Here is a 13,091-nt window from a genome sequence, read left to right as displayed (position 1 = left end):
CAAGAATCAGGAATTTTTAGGGAAACTGTGACTGCTTTTAACAATCCCATTTGGTCTGTCCAAAAACCAGATGGCACTTGGAGAATGACTGTAGGTTATACAGAACTGAATAAAGTTACTTCCCCCCGCCCCCCTTGCAGTTATGGTACTGGACACAGTAACTCTTAGAGAAAAGAAAAAAATGAGCAAAAATTTAAAGCCTTCGAATGTGGTGATAGATCTTGCTAATATTGTCTTTTCTATAATTGCTTCAGAAAAGCCAAGACCAGTTTGCTTTACCTGGCAACAAAAGCAATATACTTTCCAAGTACTGCCTTGGGGCTACACAGTTCCTCCATTTGCCACCAAATGATAGCAGCTGATGTAGCACTATGGTCTGGTACTATCACTGTTTACATATTGATGATCTCTTGATTATGTCAGATTCAATATCAGAAATTAAAACGGCTGCTGAATCAGTGACAGGCACTTTACAAGATCAAGACTGGACAATTAATCCAAAGAAAATACAGGGCCCTAATACTGCTGTACAGTTTTGGGGATTATTTTGGCATGGACAAATTAGAGAAATATCAAATAAGGTACAGCAAACCGTCCAGAGATTTCCTGTGCAAACTGCAGTGGAACAGTTACAAACCTTTTTGGGATGTTTAGTATATTGTAGAACTTTTATGCTCATATTAGGGGAAACTCATGCCCTTGGAGATATCCCTGTATAAGGTATTCTCTTATGACAAGTTAACAGAAGAGCACAAAGATGTCTGGTTTAATGATGAAAGCACAGAATACACAGAAGCTACAGGGGAAATGGAATAATTTATATCTACAGATTGCACGATGGGGCTGAAACCTATTAGTCTATATGTGAAGATTCATATAGTAAACCCTGAGAATGCCATATGGTTCTGTACCTCAACTTCTCTTATTTTACATCCTTTGATAATATTAGATTCTTGAGTTCTTGTATTTCAGATATCTTTGACAAACAGCTGTGTCTGATCTAGAAGAGACAGTATTGGAAAAGTATTGCTGATATCATGAACCCAACAACGAACTGAAGTCCAACCTGAAAAAGTGAAGCCACAGCTCTTCAATGTGTGGACAATTACCCCACATCAGGTTACCAAATCCAAACTAATATTAGCTGAAGTAGCTGGAGAAACAGCGTATGTATTACTGAAAGATGATACTCCCGTTTTCCTCTTTTATCACAGGCTGTCTAGTTGGGCTTTGTAGTCTGTGCTGCAAACACATACACTGTATATATTTCTGCAAGATCAGTATGGCAATATTTAACTCAGCCTCCACTAATTCATCTGCCTTTTACATTGAAGGAGGTTCATGAGCCAGCAATGTGTCCTCATGGCCAAGAAGGCCAATGGCATCCTGGGATGCATCAAGAAGAGTGTGGCCAGCAGGTCGAGGGAGGTTCTTCTCCCCCTCTACTCTGCCCTAGTGAGACCTCATCTGGAGTACTGTGTCCAGTTCTGGGCTCCCCAGCTCAAGAGGGACAGGGAACTGCTGGAGAGAGTCCAGCGCAGGGCCACCAAGATGATCAGGGGACTGGTATATCTTTCATACAAGGAAAGGCTGTGGGAACTGGGGCTACTTGGTTTAAGGGATTACATCCCTGTGAGCCCAAGACCTGCAAATATTTAACAATAATGCTTAAACTGTCTACACTGCATCCTGAAGATTTCAAAGCAGTTAATAAACAGTTATTTAAGTCTCACAACAGACCTGTGAGGTAAATATGGCATTATCAGCAATTTACAGAAACAAGACTTTTATGAATGCAGCTGTGGTGGTTTGATCCTGGCTGGATGCCAGGTGCCCATCACGCCACTCTATCACTCCCCTCCTCAGCAAACTGGGGAGGGGAGAAAATAAGATGGGAGTCTCGTGAGTTGAGATAAAAGCAGTTTAATAAGCAGAAATCCAAGCCACGTGTGTGAGAAGCAAAATAAGCTGTTACTATCTACTTCCCATCAGCAGCGATGTCCGTCCACTTCCCGAGAAGCAGAGCTTCGTTATGCATATCGGTTGGTTTGGAAAGCCAAAAATTAAACTTGGCCCCCCCTTCCTGCTCTTCTCCCCCAGTTTATATTGCTGAGCTGACATCATATGGTATGGAATATCTCCTTGGTCAGTCTGGGTCAGTTGTCCTGGCCATGGGCCCTCCCAAGACCATGCCCATCCACAGCTATAGGTGAAGGTGGGGGAAGGAATGCTGGAGGGACAGCCCTGATGCTATGTGAGCAGTAGTCACAACATTGATATGCTATTAATACCAACAGTAAGCACAGCACTGCAAGAGCTACTTGCACCACTCCAGACCCACTACAGCAGCACAATCACATGCAAGCATTCACTAATTTACAAGGGCAGCTTCTTAACCTTCAGCCTTGTTCCTGAAATACTCCGGTCTTAAAAGTTTGTATCAGCATTCCCATGGGATTAGGGAGTGGGGGAGATTAGAGCAAAGTGCTAGGTAGATTGCTGCTCTGCCACCTCAGACAGGTTGTTTTGGAATGTTTATATAGATGACTGGACTGCTTGAACCATTTGCCACACTTTAAACAGGCATAAGGCTTTTCTCCTGTATGCACACAAATGTGCTTCTTACAATCTGTTAGGGTCAAAAAAGTCTTGCAGCAGATCTTACAGGTATATTTACGAGCACCTTCAACAACCAAGGCATTATGTTCAGATAAGGCCTTCTTACATTTTGAAAGAACATCTGCAGATGCCCTTGTCAACTGTGGTGGACCAGGTTGTGAAGGATGTCCATTTTCAAAAGAAGTGGTCCCATTGATTAACAGCTGGGAACTGGAAGTGTTATCTTGTAGCTGGGAGCTCCTGACAGAGGTCACAATAGGTATTTTGGGAGCTATGCAATGATAACCAGGAAAGCTACTAGCTCCACTTCTTAGAGATCCCATCACTGTTCTTGATGAAGAGTGCAGGCCCAAACCTGACCTTGGAAAATCCATACCAAATTGTTCAGAAGCCCTGTACCCAGAAGTCTGTATACATGGAAGAGTCATTGCATCCTGCATTGGTCTAACAAAATGAGAGTCTGCAGACTCACCAAATGGATTCTCTACATGGCAAACTGTAATAGAGGAATGACTACTAGCAGTCCCAGACTCTGGACTTAATAGGTAAGAGGCATCACTGTCCATTCTGCAGTCCCTTGTTGTATTTAGAATGTTATCATTGCTATTTTGACTTGCAAAAAAGTTACCACCTCTGCTTTTATTCAGAAAATTTGAGATACTGAAAGTGGACTTGTGTTCAAGGTTATTTGACACTTCCATAATATGTCTGTCTCTTATCCTATCAGTACTATACTGTTAGTCAGAAAAGCTACAATCACTGCTTTCAAGGCTCAGTTCTATCTTCTCTGTGCTCACCACTCCTCCTTACGCTTCAACAGACTCCCTGCCTTCTGCTTGAGAAGTGCCATCACTTACTTCATTTTGAGGTTCTGGGGAGCTCAAAGGCTCAGATTTGACTACCACCTTCATGTGCTCTTTTTCATTTAGACTGACCTCTGGATTAGGAAGTTGTTTTTTTCAGAAGTAGCTTCATGATCAAAACTGGTTTCCACTTGTATTACCTGAAATGAGATGGATATCTGTGAAATGTTTCCCCCACTGTTGTCTGGCTGAGTGGGCACCTGAGTGTCTTCTTGAGCACCAAACATAATACCACTTATCAGTAACGGCATCAGCCTCAGAATTGTCCACATTCTCCAGTGAATCTGCTGAAAAAAAAAAAAATCTTCTTGTGAATGAAATACTGACTTCCTGCTCTCTGGAGTAACATCTGAAATTGATTCATCTATGGTAGGTCTGATTCTCTGTCTGTCTCGATCATCAGAAGACTGTTTACGCTTGTGGAGACACAGGATAGGAAAGGTAGTACGTTGTTCTATGTTACTTCTCATCGATGAGCTCATGGTATTTAGTTGTTCCTCTGTTCTCTGAGTGGAATTTAACACAGAGCTCACAATGCTCAGCCCAAGCTGCTGAAGCATAAAGATCTTTGGATGTGTGCATTTTGCTCCTGAACTCTGTCCCTAGGTGAAGACATTGGTAGTGTCCTGGTAGTAAGGTAGTGTTTACATGCTTTAACAACAGAGTTCAAATGTAGGTGAGAAGCAAAAAGCAAGACATCCTCCAAGCTCTCCCCAAGCATTAGTGTAGAAGTGTACATCATATCAATCAGGGCAACAAAATCTTCTGCTGTCACCACTTCACTGTCCAGCTGAATCATGTTCATAGTTTGATCACCATCTGTTACAGTAAAAGAGAGCTCAGAAGTGTGTGCTACACACTGTTCTGTGAGCGACGGGCTTTGAAATGTCTGTTTCCCACCACAATGACACAGTCACAAAGTTGGCCATGAAGCCTCTGGTAGTTTAACTGCTGAAAGACTTGCTCGAAGTGTCCTGGAAAATCCATGATTCTATAAAGTAAAGCAGAATAAACTATAATGCTAAAAATGGATGGAGTTTGACTTAGATCACAATGAGAACAGTTATATATAAAAAAAGATAATGACTAAGAGACAGATGACCAAAAACCTTAATTTCCCATAAGAGACAGATGATGAAAAACCTTAATTTCCCACTATCATATTGATTTTATACTTATGCTGTCAATCCTGTGAATAAGCATAAAACCAAACAAAAGAATCCTCAAACCGGAATCTCTTATTGAGTTAACATAGTATAATAGCTAATATCACACTAAACATGTCACAGGATGCTCTACTGTGGGCTGAACAGTGCAATGTGGTTTCTGTTAATTCCTATTTAAAATAATATACCTCTTTAGTAAACCATCCAATCCTATTTTAAAATTTCTACTTGTGAAGAAGCCATCATAGTCTTAGATAAATTGTTCCTCATATTGAAAAATTTGAACATTTACTCTAGTCTGAATTGGTAGCTTCATCTTCAGTATACAAAGAGCCATTTTACACTGTTACACTATAAAAAAACTTCATTCAAATATCTGCCTTCTGCATAGGAACTTTTAAAGTAGAGTGATTACTTTCATGTGTGTGCAGCCATGAAGTACAAATATAATTTCCATACAGACATATATTCTTGTATTGGGTTTATGTGGCAAGGTTTTGGTAGCAGGAGGCTACAGTGGTGGCTTCTGTGAGATGCCAGAAGCTGCTCCCATGTCGGAAGGAGACAGTTTCAGCTGCTTCTGAGATGGACCTTGCTAATGGCCAAAGCTGAGCCACTCGGCGACAGTGCTAGTACCTCTGTAAAAACATAGTTAAGAAAGGGCAAAAAACCTGCTTTGCAACAGCAGCCAGAAGAAAGGAGTGAGAATATGTGAGAGAGAGAACTATGCAGACACCAAGGTCAGTGAAGAAGGAGGGGGAGGAGATGCTCCAGGCACTAAAACAGAGATTCTCCTGCAGCCCATGGTGAAGACCATGGTGAGGCAGGCTGTCTCCCTACAGTCCCTGGAGGTCCATGGTAGAGCAGATAACTACCCTTTGGCCCAGGGAGATCAGGATGTTTCCCATTTTTATTGAGACATGTTGTTAGGAAAGCTAAAGCACAAATGGAATTGAATCTGGTCCAGGATTTCAAAGATAACAATAAGGGCTTCTGTAAGTACATAGGTGACAAAAGGAAGGCTAGGGAAAATGTGGGCTAGCTGCTGAATGGGGCAGGGGCCTTGGTGACACAGGACACTGAGAAGTCTGAGGAACTGAATGCTTTCTACACCTCAGTCTTTATTACCAAGACCAGTCTTCAGGAATCCCAGGTCCCAGAGAATGGGAGAAAGGCTGAAGCAAGGAAAACATACCCTTGGTAGAAGAGGATCAGATCAAGGAGTACTTAAGCAAACTGAACATACATAAGTCCATGGGCCCTGATGAGATACACCCATGAGTGCTGAGAGCTGGTTGATGTCTTTGCAAGGCCACTCAATAATCTTTGATCATGGTGATTAGGAGAGGTGCTTGAGGGCAGGAGAAAAGTAAATGTGTGATAGTTTGAGCCTGGCTGGATGCCAGGTGCCCACCACACCGCTCCATCCCCCACCTCCTCAGCAAGCCAGAGTTCATTTCGTGGTTTACTCCTACATCTGGGACTTCCTTTTCCCCTGGTCGGGACAGTGGATGACCGAATTCTTGAGGCAGTTCTGACAGTCAGGCCATCATCCCACATTGATGAGGAGGTGCAGAGGCTCTCTTCATAGTTCTGTAACCAAGAAGATACCCTCTCCACTGTTGGTATATCCATGTCTGGATGATACACCATTGCCAAGATATTAGAATATGTAGCTGGGGCACTCTGAATCACTTTTCTCAACATGGCCTGTGTACACTGGACATCGTCTGGATCTGCGGAGGCCTCAGCATTATCTAGATCACCATAGATGACTTCCAAAACAGCTAATTCCCTTAGATATTGGATGCCTTCATCAGCTCTAGTCCACTTTCCTCGGTCATTTACAAGATCTTCCTTGAATGGGTATCTTGCCCTTACACTTGAGAGGAGCCGTTTCCAGAGACTACAAATTGAGGTCTTTTTTCCAATGCCTCTATCAATTCCCCGGTCCCTAGCAAGAGATCCCAGCTGTTGGGCTTCTCTACCTTCCAATTGCTGACTGTCAGCCCCGTTATCCCAATACCGGAGCAGCCAGGCACCAATCCTCTCACCTGGCTGGCGACTGTAATCTTTTCGCATATCTCTAAGTTCTGTTGAGGTGAGGGACCGAGTAGTTTCCATTTCCTTTTCGATTTCTTTCACTTCTTCTCCTGATCTCCTTACTGAAGGACCAGTTTCTTCTTCTAACCTTTCTTCTTCCTCCTCTTCTGCCCTTACTAATCGATGATATGGACCTATTGACCTCCTTATCCACTGTTTCTTTTTCACTACTGGGGCAACCACTGTGGTTGTTGTTTGATTCCCTGACTCAACCATGGTGGTCTCAGGCATAGTTTGAATTTCCACCTCGGCCATAGTTCTCTGAGAGGGCTGGACTCAACCATGGTGGTCTCAGGTACCATTTGAGTTTCCACTTCAACCATAGTTCTCTGAGAGGACTGGAGTGTGGCTCGGTAGGCAGAGGCTAGGCCCCAGTATAGTGCCTGAACCTGATGGGCCTCATTGGGGTAGGCAAGACACCCTTCTATCAGGTGGCGTGCCAGTAAAGCAGGGTTTTTTATCTGTTCAGGTGTAAAATCCCAGGTTACAGGAGGTGATAACCGTCCTAGGAATTTGCCCAAATTCATTCAAACACACCCTGCCACCCAGGGACTGGCCGCTTCAGGGGGCATTTTAATATGTTTCCATTGCAAATTTGTCCTCTCTGATACCCAGATGAGTCCAGATTCCACAAAATATCTAATATACCAGCCATATTAATTAGTAATATTAAAACTCTCATATAAGGGTGACTAAGGACCTGGGAAGTCTGTATAACAAAATTGTCTAGATCAGTCAGAGCTGAGGGGAAAGAGGTGCTTTGCCCCACGACCTCCACAAGATAGCTCCCACAGCACAGTAAATCCATCAGTAACAGAATGAGACTTGCTATTATTATTTGGGCCATCATGTTCCCAGGCCCTTTCACCCTTTTCACAAAATCATACAGCCAACTTAACAAAGCTATCAAGGTTAGAGTGCAGCACAGAGTCAGTGTTATTAGCATCATGTTCCCAAACATTACAAAGTGAAATATAAGCTGCATTACAGCAAGGCTCCGTGACCAGCACAGGAACTTTGCACTCATTGGCTTACTGTAATTGCAATGCAGTTAATGTAAAACTGCTATTATCGTGCCCTATGTTGGGCACCAAAAGGGCTGTGGTAGTTTGACCCTGGCTGGATGCCAGGTGCCCACCACACCGCTCTCTCCCCCACCTCCTCAGCAAGCCAGGGAAGGGGAGAAAAATAAGATGGGAGTCTCGTGAGTTGAGATAAAAGCAGTTTAATAAAGAAACAGCAAAGCCGCGCATGTGGGAAGCAAAGTAAAAGCAGATAAAGCTGTTACTCTCTACTTCCCATCAGCAGCGATGTCCGGCCACCTCCCGAGAAGCAGGGCTTCAGTACGTGTAGCGGTTGCTTTTGGAAGGCCAGAAATGAATCTCGCCTCCCCTTCCTGCTCCTCTCCCCCAGTTTATATTACTGAGCTGACGTCATATGGTATGGAATATCTCCTTGGTCAGCCTGGGTCAGCTGTCCTGGCCACGGTCCCTCCCAAGATCATGCCCACCCACAGGTATTGGTGAAGGTGGGGGAAGGAATGCTGGAGGGACAGCCCTGATGCTGTGCGAGCAGTAGTCATAATATTGATATCAACAGTAAGCACAGCACTGCAGGAGCTGCTGTGGAAAATCACTACCATCCCAGACCCACTACAAAATGTCACTCCTATCTTCAAAAAAGGCAAGAAGGAGGACCCAGGGAACTACAAGCTGGTCAGCCTCACCTCTATCCCTGGGAAGATGATGGAGCAGCTAATCTAGGAAACCACTTCCAGGCCCATGAAGGACAAGAAAATCATCAGGAATAGTCAGCATAGATTCACCAAGGGGAAATCATGCTTGACTGACTTGATAAACTTCTACAATGAAACGACTGGTTTGGTAGGGAAAGGGAGAGCAGTAGACATTGTCTATGTAGACTTCAGTAGGGCTTTTGACACCATCTCCCATGAGATTATCAAGGGGAAACTATTGAAGTATAATCCAGATGAACACATAATGAGATGGAATGAAAACTCTGAATGGTCAGGCTTAGAGGATGATGATCAGTGGCATGAAGTCTAGTTGAAGGCCAGTAACTAGTGATATACCCTGGGGTCAATACTGGGTCCAATCCTGTTCAACATTTTCATTAATAATCTTGATGATGGAGCAAAACATACTCTCAGTAAGTTTGCTGCTGACACAAAACTGAGGGGAAAGGCTGATATGTAATCATGCTGCTATCCAGAGGGACCTCAATAGGCTGGAGAAACAGGCTGACAGTACTCTCATGCAGCTCAACAAGAAGCGTCATGCTCTGCACCTGGGGAGGAACAACCCCAGGAACCAGTACAGAATGAGTGCTGATCAGTTGGAATGTAGCTCTGCAGAGGAGACCCTGGGGGGTCCTAGTGGACATAAAGTTGAAAATGAGCCAGCAATGTCCCCTTGCAACAAAGAAGGCTAGTGGTATTCTGGATTGCGTGAGGAGGTGTGTTGCTAGTGGGTCAAGGGAGGTGATCCCTCTCCTTTATTCAACACTACTGAGGTGTTGAATACTTGGGAGTACTCCATCTAATTCTGAGCTCCCCCAGTATAAGATTGTACTGATTTTGGCTAGGATAGAGTTAATTTTCTTCATAGTAGCTTGTATGGTGCTATGTTTTGGATTTGTGCTGAAAAGAGTTTTTAAAATACAGGGATGTTTTAGTTATTGCTGAGCAGTGCTTGCACAGTGTCAGGGCGTTTTTGGCTTCTCACCCTGACCTACTAGCAAGTAGGCTGGAGGTGTGCAAGAAGTTGGGAGGTTTCACAGCTGGGACAGCTGACCTCAACTGACCAGAGGGATATTCTATACCATATGAGATCATGCTCAGCAATAAAATCCAGGGGAGGAGTTTACTGGAGCGGCCATTGCTCAGTGACCTGCTATACATCTGTTGTCTGGTGGTGAGCAATTTTTTTTTCATCACTTGTTTTCCTCGCTTTTGCTTTTCTTTGTTTATTTGTCTCTTTTCTTATTAATCTTTCTCATATGAACCTACAAGTTTTCATACTTTTACCTTTATGATTCTCTCCCATATGCCACCAGGATGGGGAGTGAGTGAGTGGCTGTATGGTGCCCACTGGGGTTAAACCATGACAGTCCATTTTGGGGAAAATTTGGGGCTTAAAGGATTTGAGATAATGACAGATTTTATATTCTTGTACCTAAGTTATATCAGTGGTTGTGTGTGCAACAGTTTTAACAGCATATACAAAATCTGGTACAGCAAATGGGGATGGCTCATGTGTTGGTTACAGGATCCAATCCGGACAGTGTAGCAGTAAGGAAAAACATGAAAATGAAGTTTTTGAGAGGAGTGCCTGCTTCACTAAAACCCTGTGACAAATGCTATGGGTAATACAGGCACCCTAGAAGATACTTTGTGGGAAATTTGGGCCGTAATTTCAGGGCAATCTATTCAGGTGGTAAATGAAAGAAAGCTGGCAAAAGCAAATGAATTTACATTGTGGGTGATGAGGAAACAAATGGGGAATGATATTGTACAAGCTGGTATCCCTCAATCAGAAATAGATGGGATCACAACATCAGAAATGTTTTATCAATGGCAAAAGTTAGTTTTTACACTAAATAATGACCACCCCTATCCCCATCACCAATTCTATGTGCACCCTCCACTCCACCTACCACCTCAATGCATGACACTACATTGCAAATGCCAAAGCAACAGTAATGAATATTTGCCAGGTCCCCCAAAATTATCCCCATGGTAGCCCCTTGCCGTAAGGGGGACCGACATCCCTATGTTCCATTAAATATGGAGTGGCAGGCTGGAAGAATTTTACATGCATTAGCCCTCCTGGATACTGCAGTTGAAGTTACTGTATTGCATAGCGATATCATAGAATCATAGAATCATAGAATCATAGAATCATAGAATGGTAGGAGTTGGAAGGGACCTTTAAAAAAAGCCCCAGCACAGATATGTGGATTGGAGGGAAGTTCGACCCCCAGCCCTCCAAGCTGAGGTTGCCTTAACAATTGGAAGTTCTATGTCATTTCCCACTGTGGTGTTAATTGCCCCAATTAAGGAATATAAGGCTGGACAACTAATCCAAAGACAATACAGGGCCCTGGTGCTACTGTAAAATTTTGTGGAATATTTTGGCATGGACAGATTAGAGAAATACCAAATAAGGTACAGCAAACAGTCCAGAGATTTCCTATACAAACTGTAGTGAAACAGTTACAGACCTTTTGGGGACTTTTAGGGCATTGTAGAACTTTTATGCCCATACTAGGGGAAACTCTCCCCCTTGGAGATATCCCTACATCTCCTGTGGAGAAGGCATCCCCTTATGACAAGTTAATAGAAGAGCACAAAAAAGATGCCCGATTTACTGATGAAAGCACAACATACACAGAAACTACAGAGAAAATGGAATCATTTACACCTACAGGTTGCATGGTGGGACTGGGACCTATTAGTCTAGATGTGAAGATTCATATAGTAATCCTTGAGAATGCTGTTTGATTTTGTATCCCAACTTCTCCTCTTATTTTATATCCTTTGTTGATATCAGATTCTTGAGTTCTTGTATTTCAGGTACCTCTGACAAACACCTATGTCTGATCTAGAGGAGACAGTATTGGAACAGTATTAGTGGTATCGTGAACTCAATTGAAGTCCAACCTGAAAAAGTGAAGCCACAGCTCTCCAATGTGTGTAGGCAATTATCCCACATCAGGTTACCAACCCCAGACTAACATTATCTGAAGTAGCTGGAGCAACAGTATCTGTATTACTAAAAGATAATACTCCTGTTTCCCTCCTTTATTACAGGTTGGCTTGTTATGCTTTGTAGTCTGTGCTACAAGTGCATACACTGCACTTATTTCTGCAAGATCAGTATGGCAATATTTAACTCAATTATCCTCCATTGTAACTAACTCATCTGCTTTTTACACTGAAGGAAATATTACCAATCATGTAACAAGGTGTTTCATTGGTGTGACAATCCCAGTAGATGTATAAAAGAAATATAATATGTTAAGTGATTTTGATATTACTATTTCTCATCATTTTGGATGTTTTTCTTGTCTCCTCAGTAGATGATGTTTGTACACCTATGAACATTACAAAATTGATTGACTGTGGAATATTTCGTCCTTTGACACCATGAACACCGCTTCAATTATGAACACATGAGTTGCTTCAATATAACTGATGAATCAGTCAGCATAGAGGACGACGTTCAACTTCTCCGGCACTTAAAGTCTCACAAGAAACAATCTACTGATGTTGCCTGCCTGGCTGACCAGTTTAACTCCCCCACAGGATGTATGGGACACCTGATTCAAAGCATCGTTGTAGAGATATGTTTATTCCTTTTTTCTATGTGTGTTTATCGCATGCCTCTTGGAATTGCCGTGTCCCACACCCCACAAACCCAAATGAACACCTCCAGCTTTGCCAAGGCTAGTAAAAGTGGTCTCTTGAGGGAGGGGGGGAACATAAGACATGCTCAAGTGATCTGCAGCTGGAGTGTCAAAAAACATATATCAATGATGCTAATTGTTGCTTAGCCCTGTGTGCTTTGCAAGTAGGACATCCTTGTTTAGATAACATAGGCCTGTGATGGACTCAGAGGCACCTATCGGACATTCTCGAAATTCCCTTCCTGTTGTGGGAAAGATCAAAGCACAGTGGAAAATTATGCCTGAAAACCAATTCCTGATTTACAGGTGAAAGCAGCAGGTCTGAAGTCTTTGTCTTTTTGCTCTGCTGCTGGCAGGACCGAGTTCCAGTGCTACATCCCTTCTTGCGTGCCTCTGCCCGGTTACTCTTTCAGAGATCCCCCAGATTGTGAGGTAACAAGAATAAATTTGCTCTTGACATTTTATCTGTGGTTCTGTGGTTGTTACTACATCCTGACTGTGTTGGCTCACAGTCTCTTCTCCCAAGTAATGAATGATAGGCCAAGAGGAAATGGACTCAAGTTGCACCAGCAGAAGTTTAGATTGAATATTAGGAAGAACTTTTTCAGTGAGAGGGTTGTTAAACACTGGAACAGGCTGCCCAGGGAAGTGGTGGAGTCACCATCCCTGGAGATATTTAAAGGATGTGTAGATGAGGTGCTTAGGGACATAGTGGTAGGCTCGTCAGTGTTAGAGTGTGTGCTTAATACAGTGTTAGAGGGTGTGCTTAATAAATGCTTGAATTACGAACTTATAATTGATCTCTCCACTGGGAGAATGGTCCTTCAGGTACCGACTGCTCCAGCATAAGTCCCTTACAGGATCACAAGTCCTGACAGCAAACCTGTTTTCTGGCGTGGGCTCCCCTCTCCCC

At 43.2% G+C, this 13,091-nt stretch overlaps 1 pseudogene; it reads right to left on the bottom strand.

Annotated features, from left to right (window-relative positions):
• Positions 1–2,474: 2,474 nt before the first annotated feature.
• Positions 2,475–4,469, bottom strand: LOC133628616 (zinc finger and BTB domain-containing protein 5-like; annotated as a pseudogene).
• Between the last annotated feature and the right edge of the window lie 8,622 nt (positions 4,470–13,091).

Source organism: Colius striatus, chromosome W, assembly GCF_028858725.1.
Source record: "Colius striatus isolate bColStr4 chromosome W, bColStr4.1.hap1, whole genome shotgun sequence".
Classification (NCBI taxonomy): Eukaryota; Metazoa; Chordata; class Aves; order Coliiformes; family Coliidae; genus Colius; species Colius striatus.
Note: the sequence above shows the minus strand (reverse complement) of the source record. Positions and strands in the feature narration are given on the sequence as shown.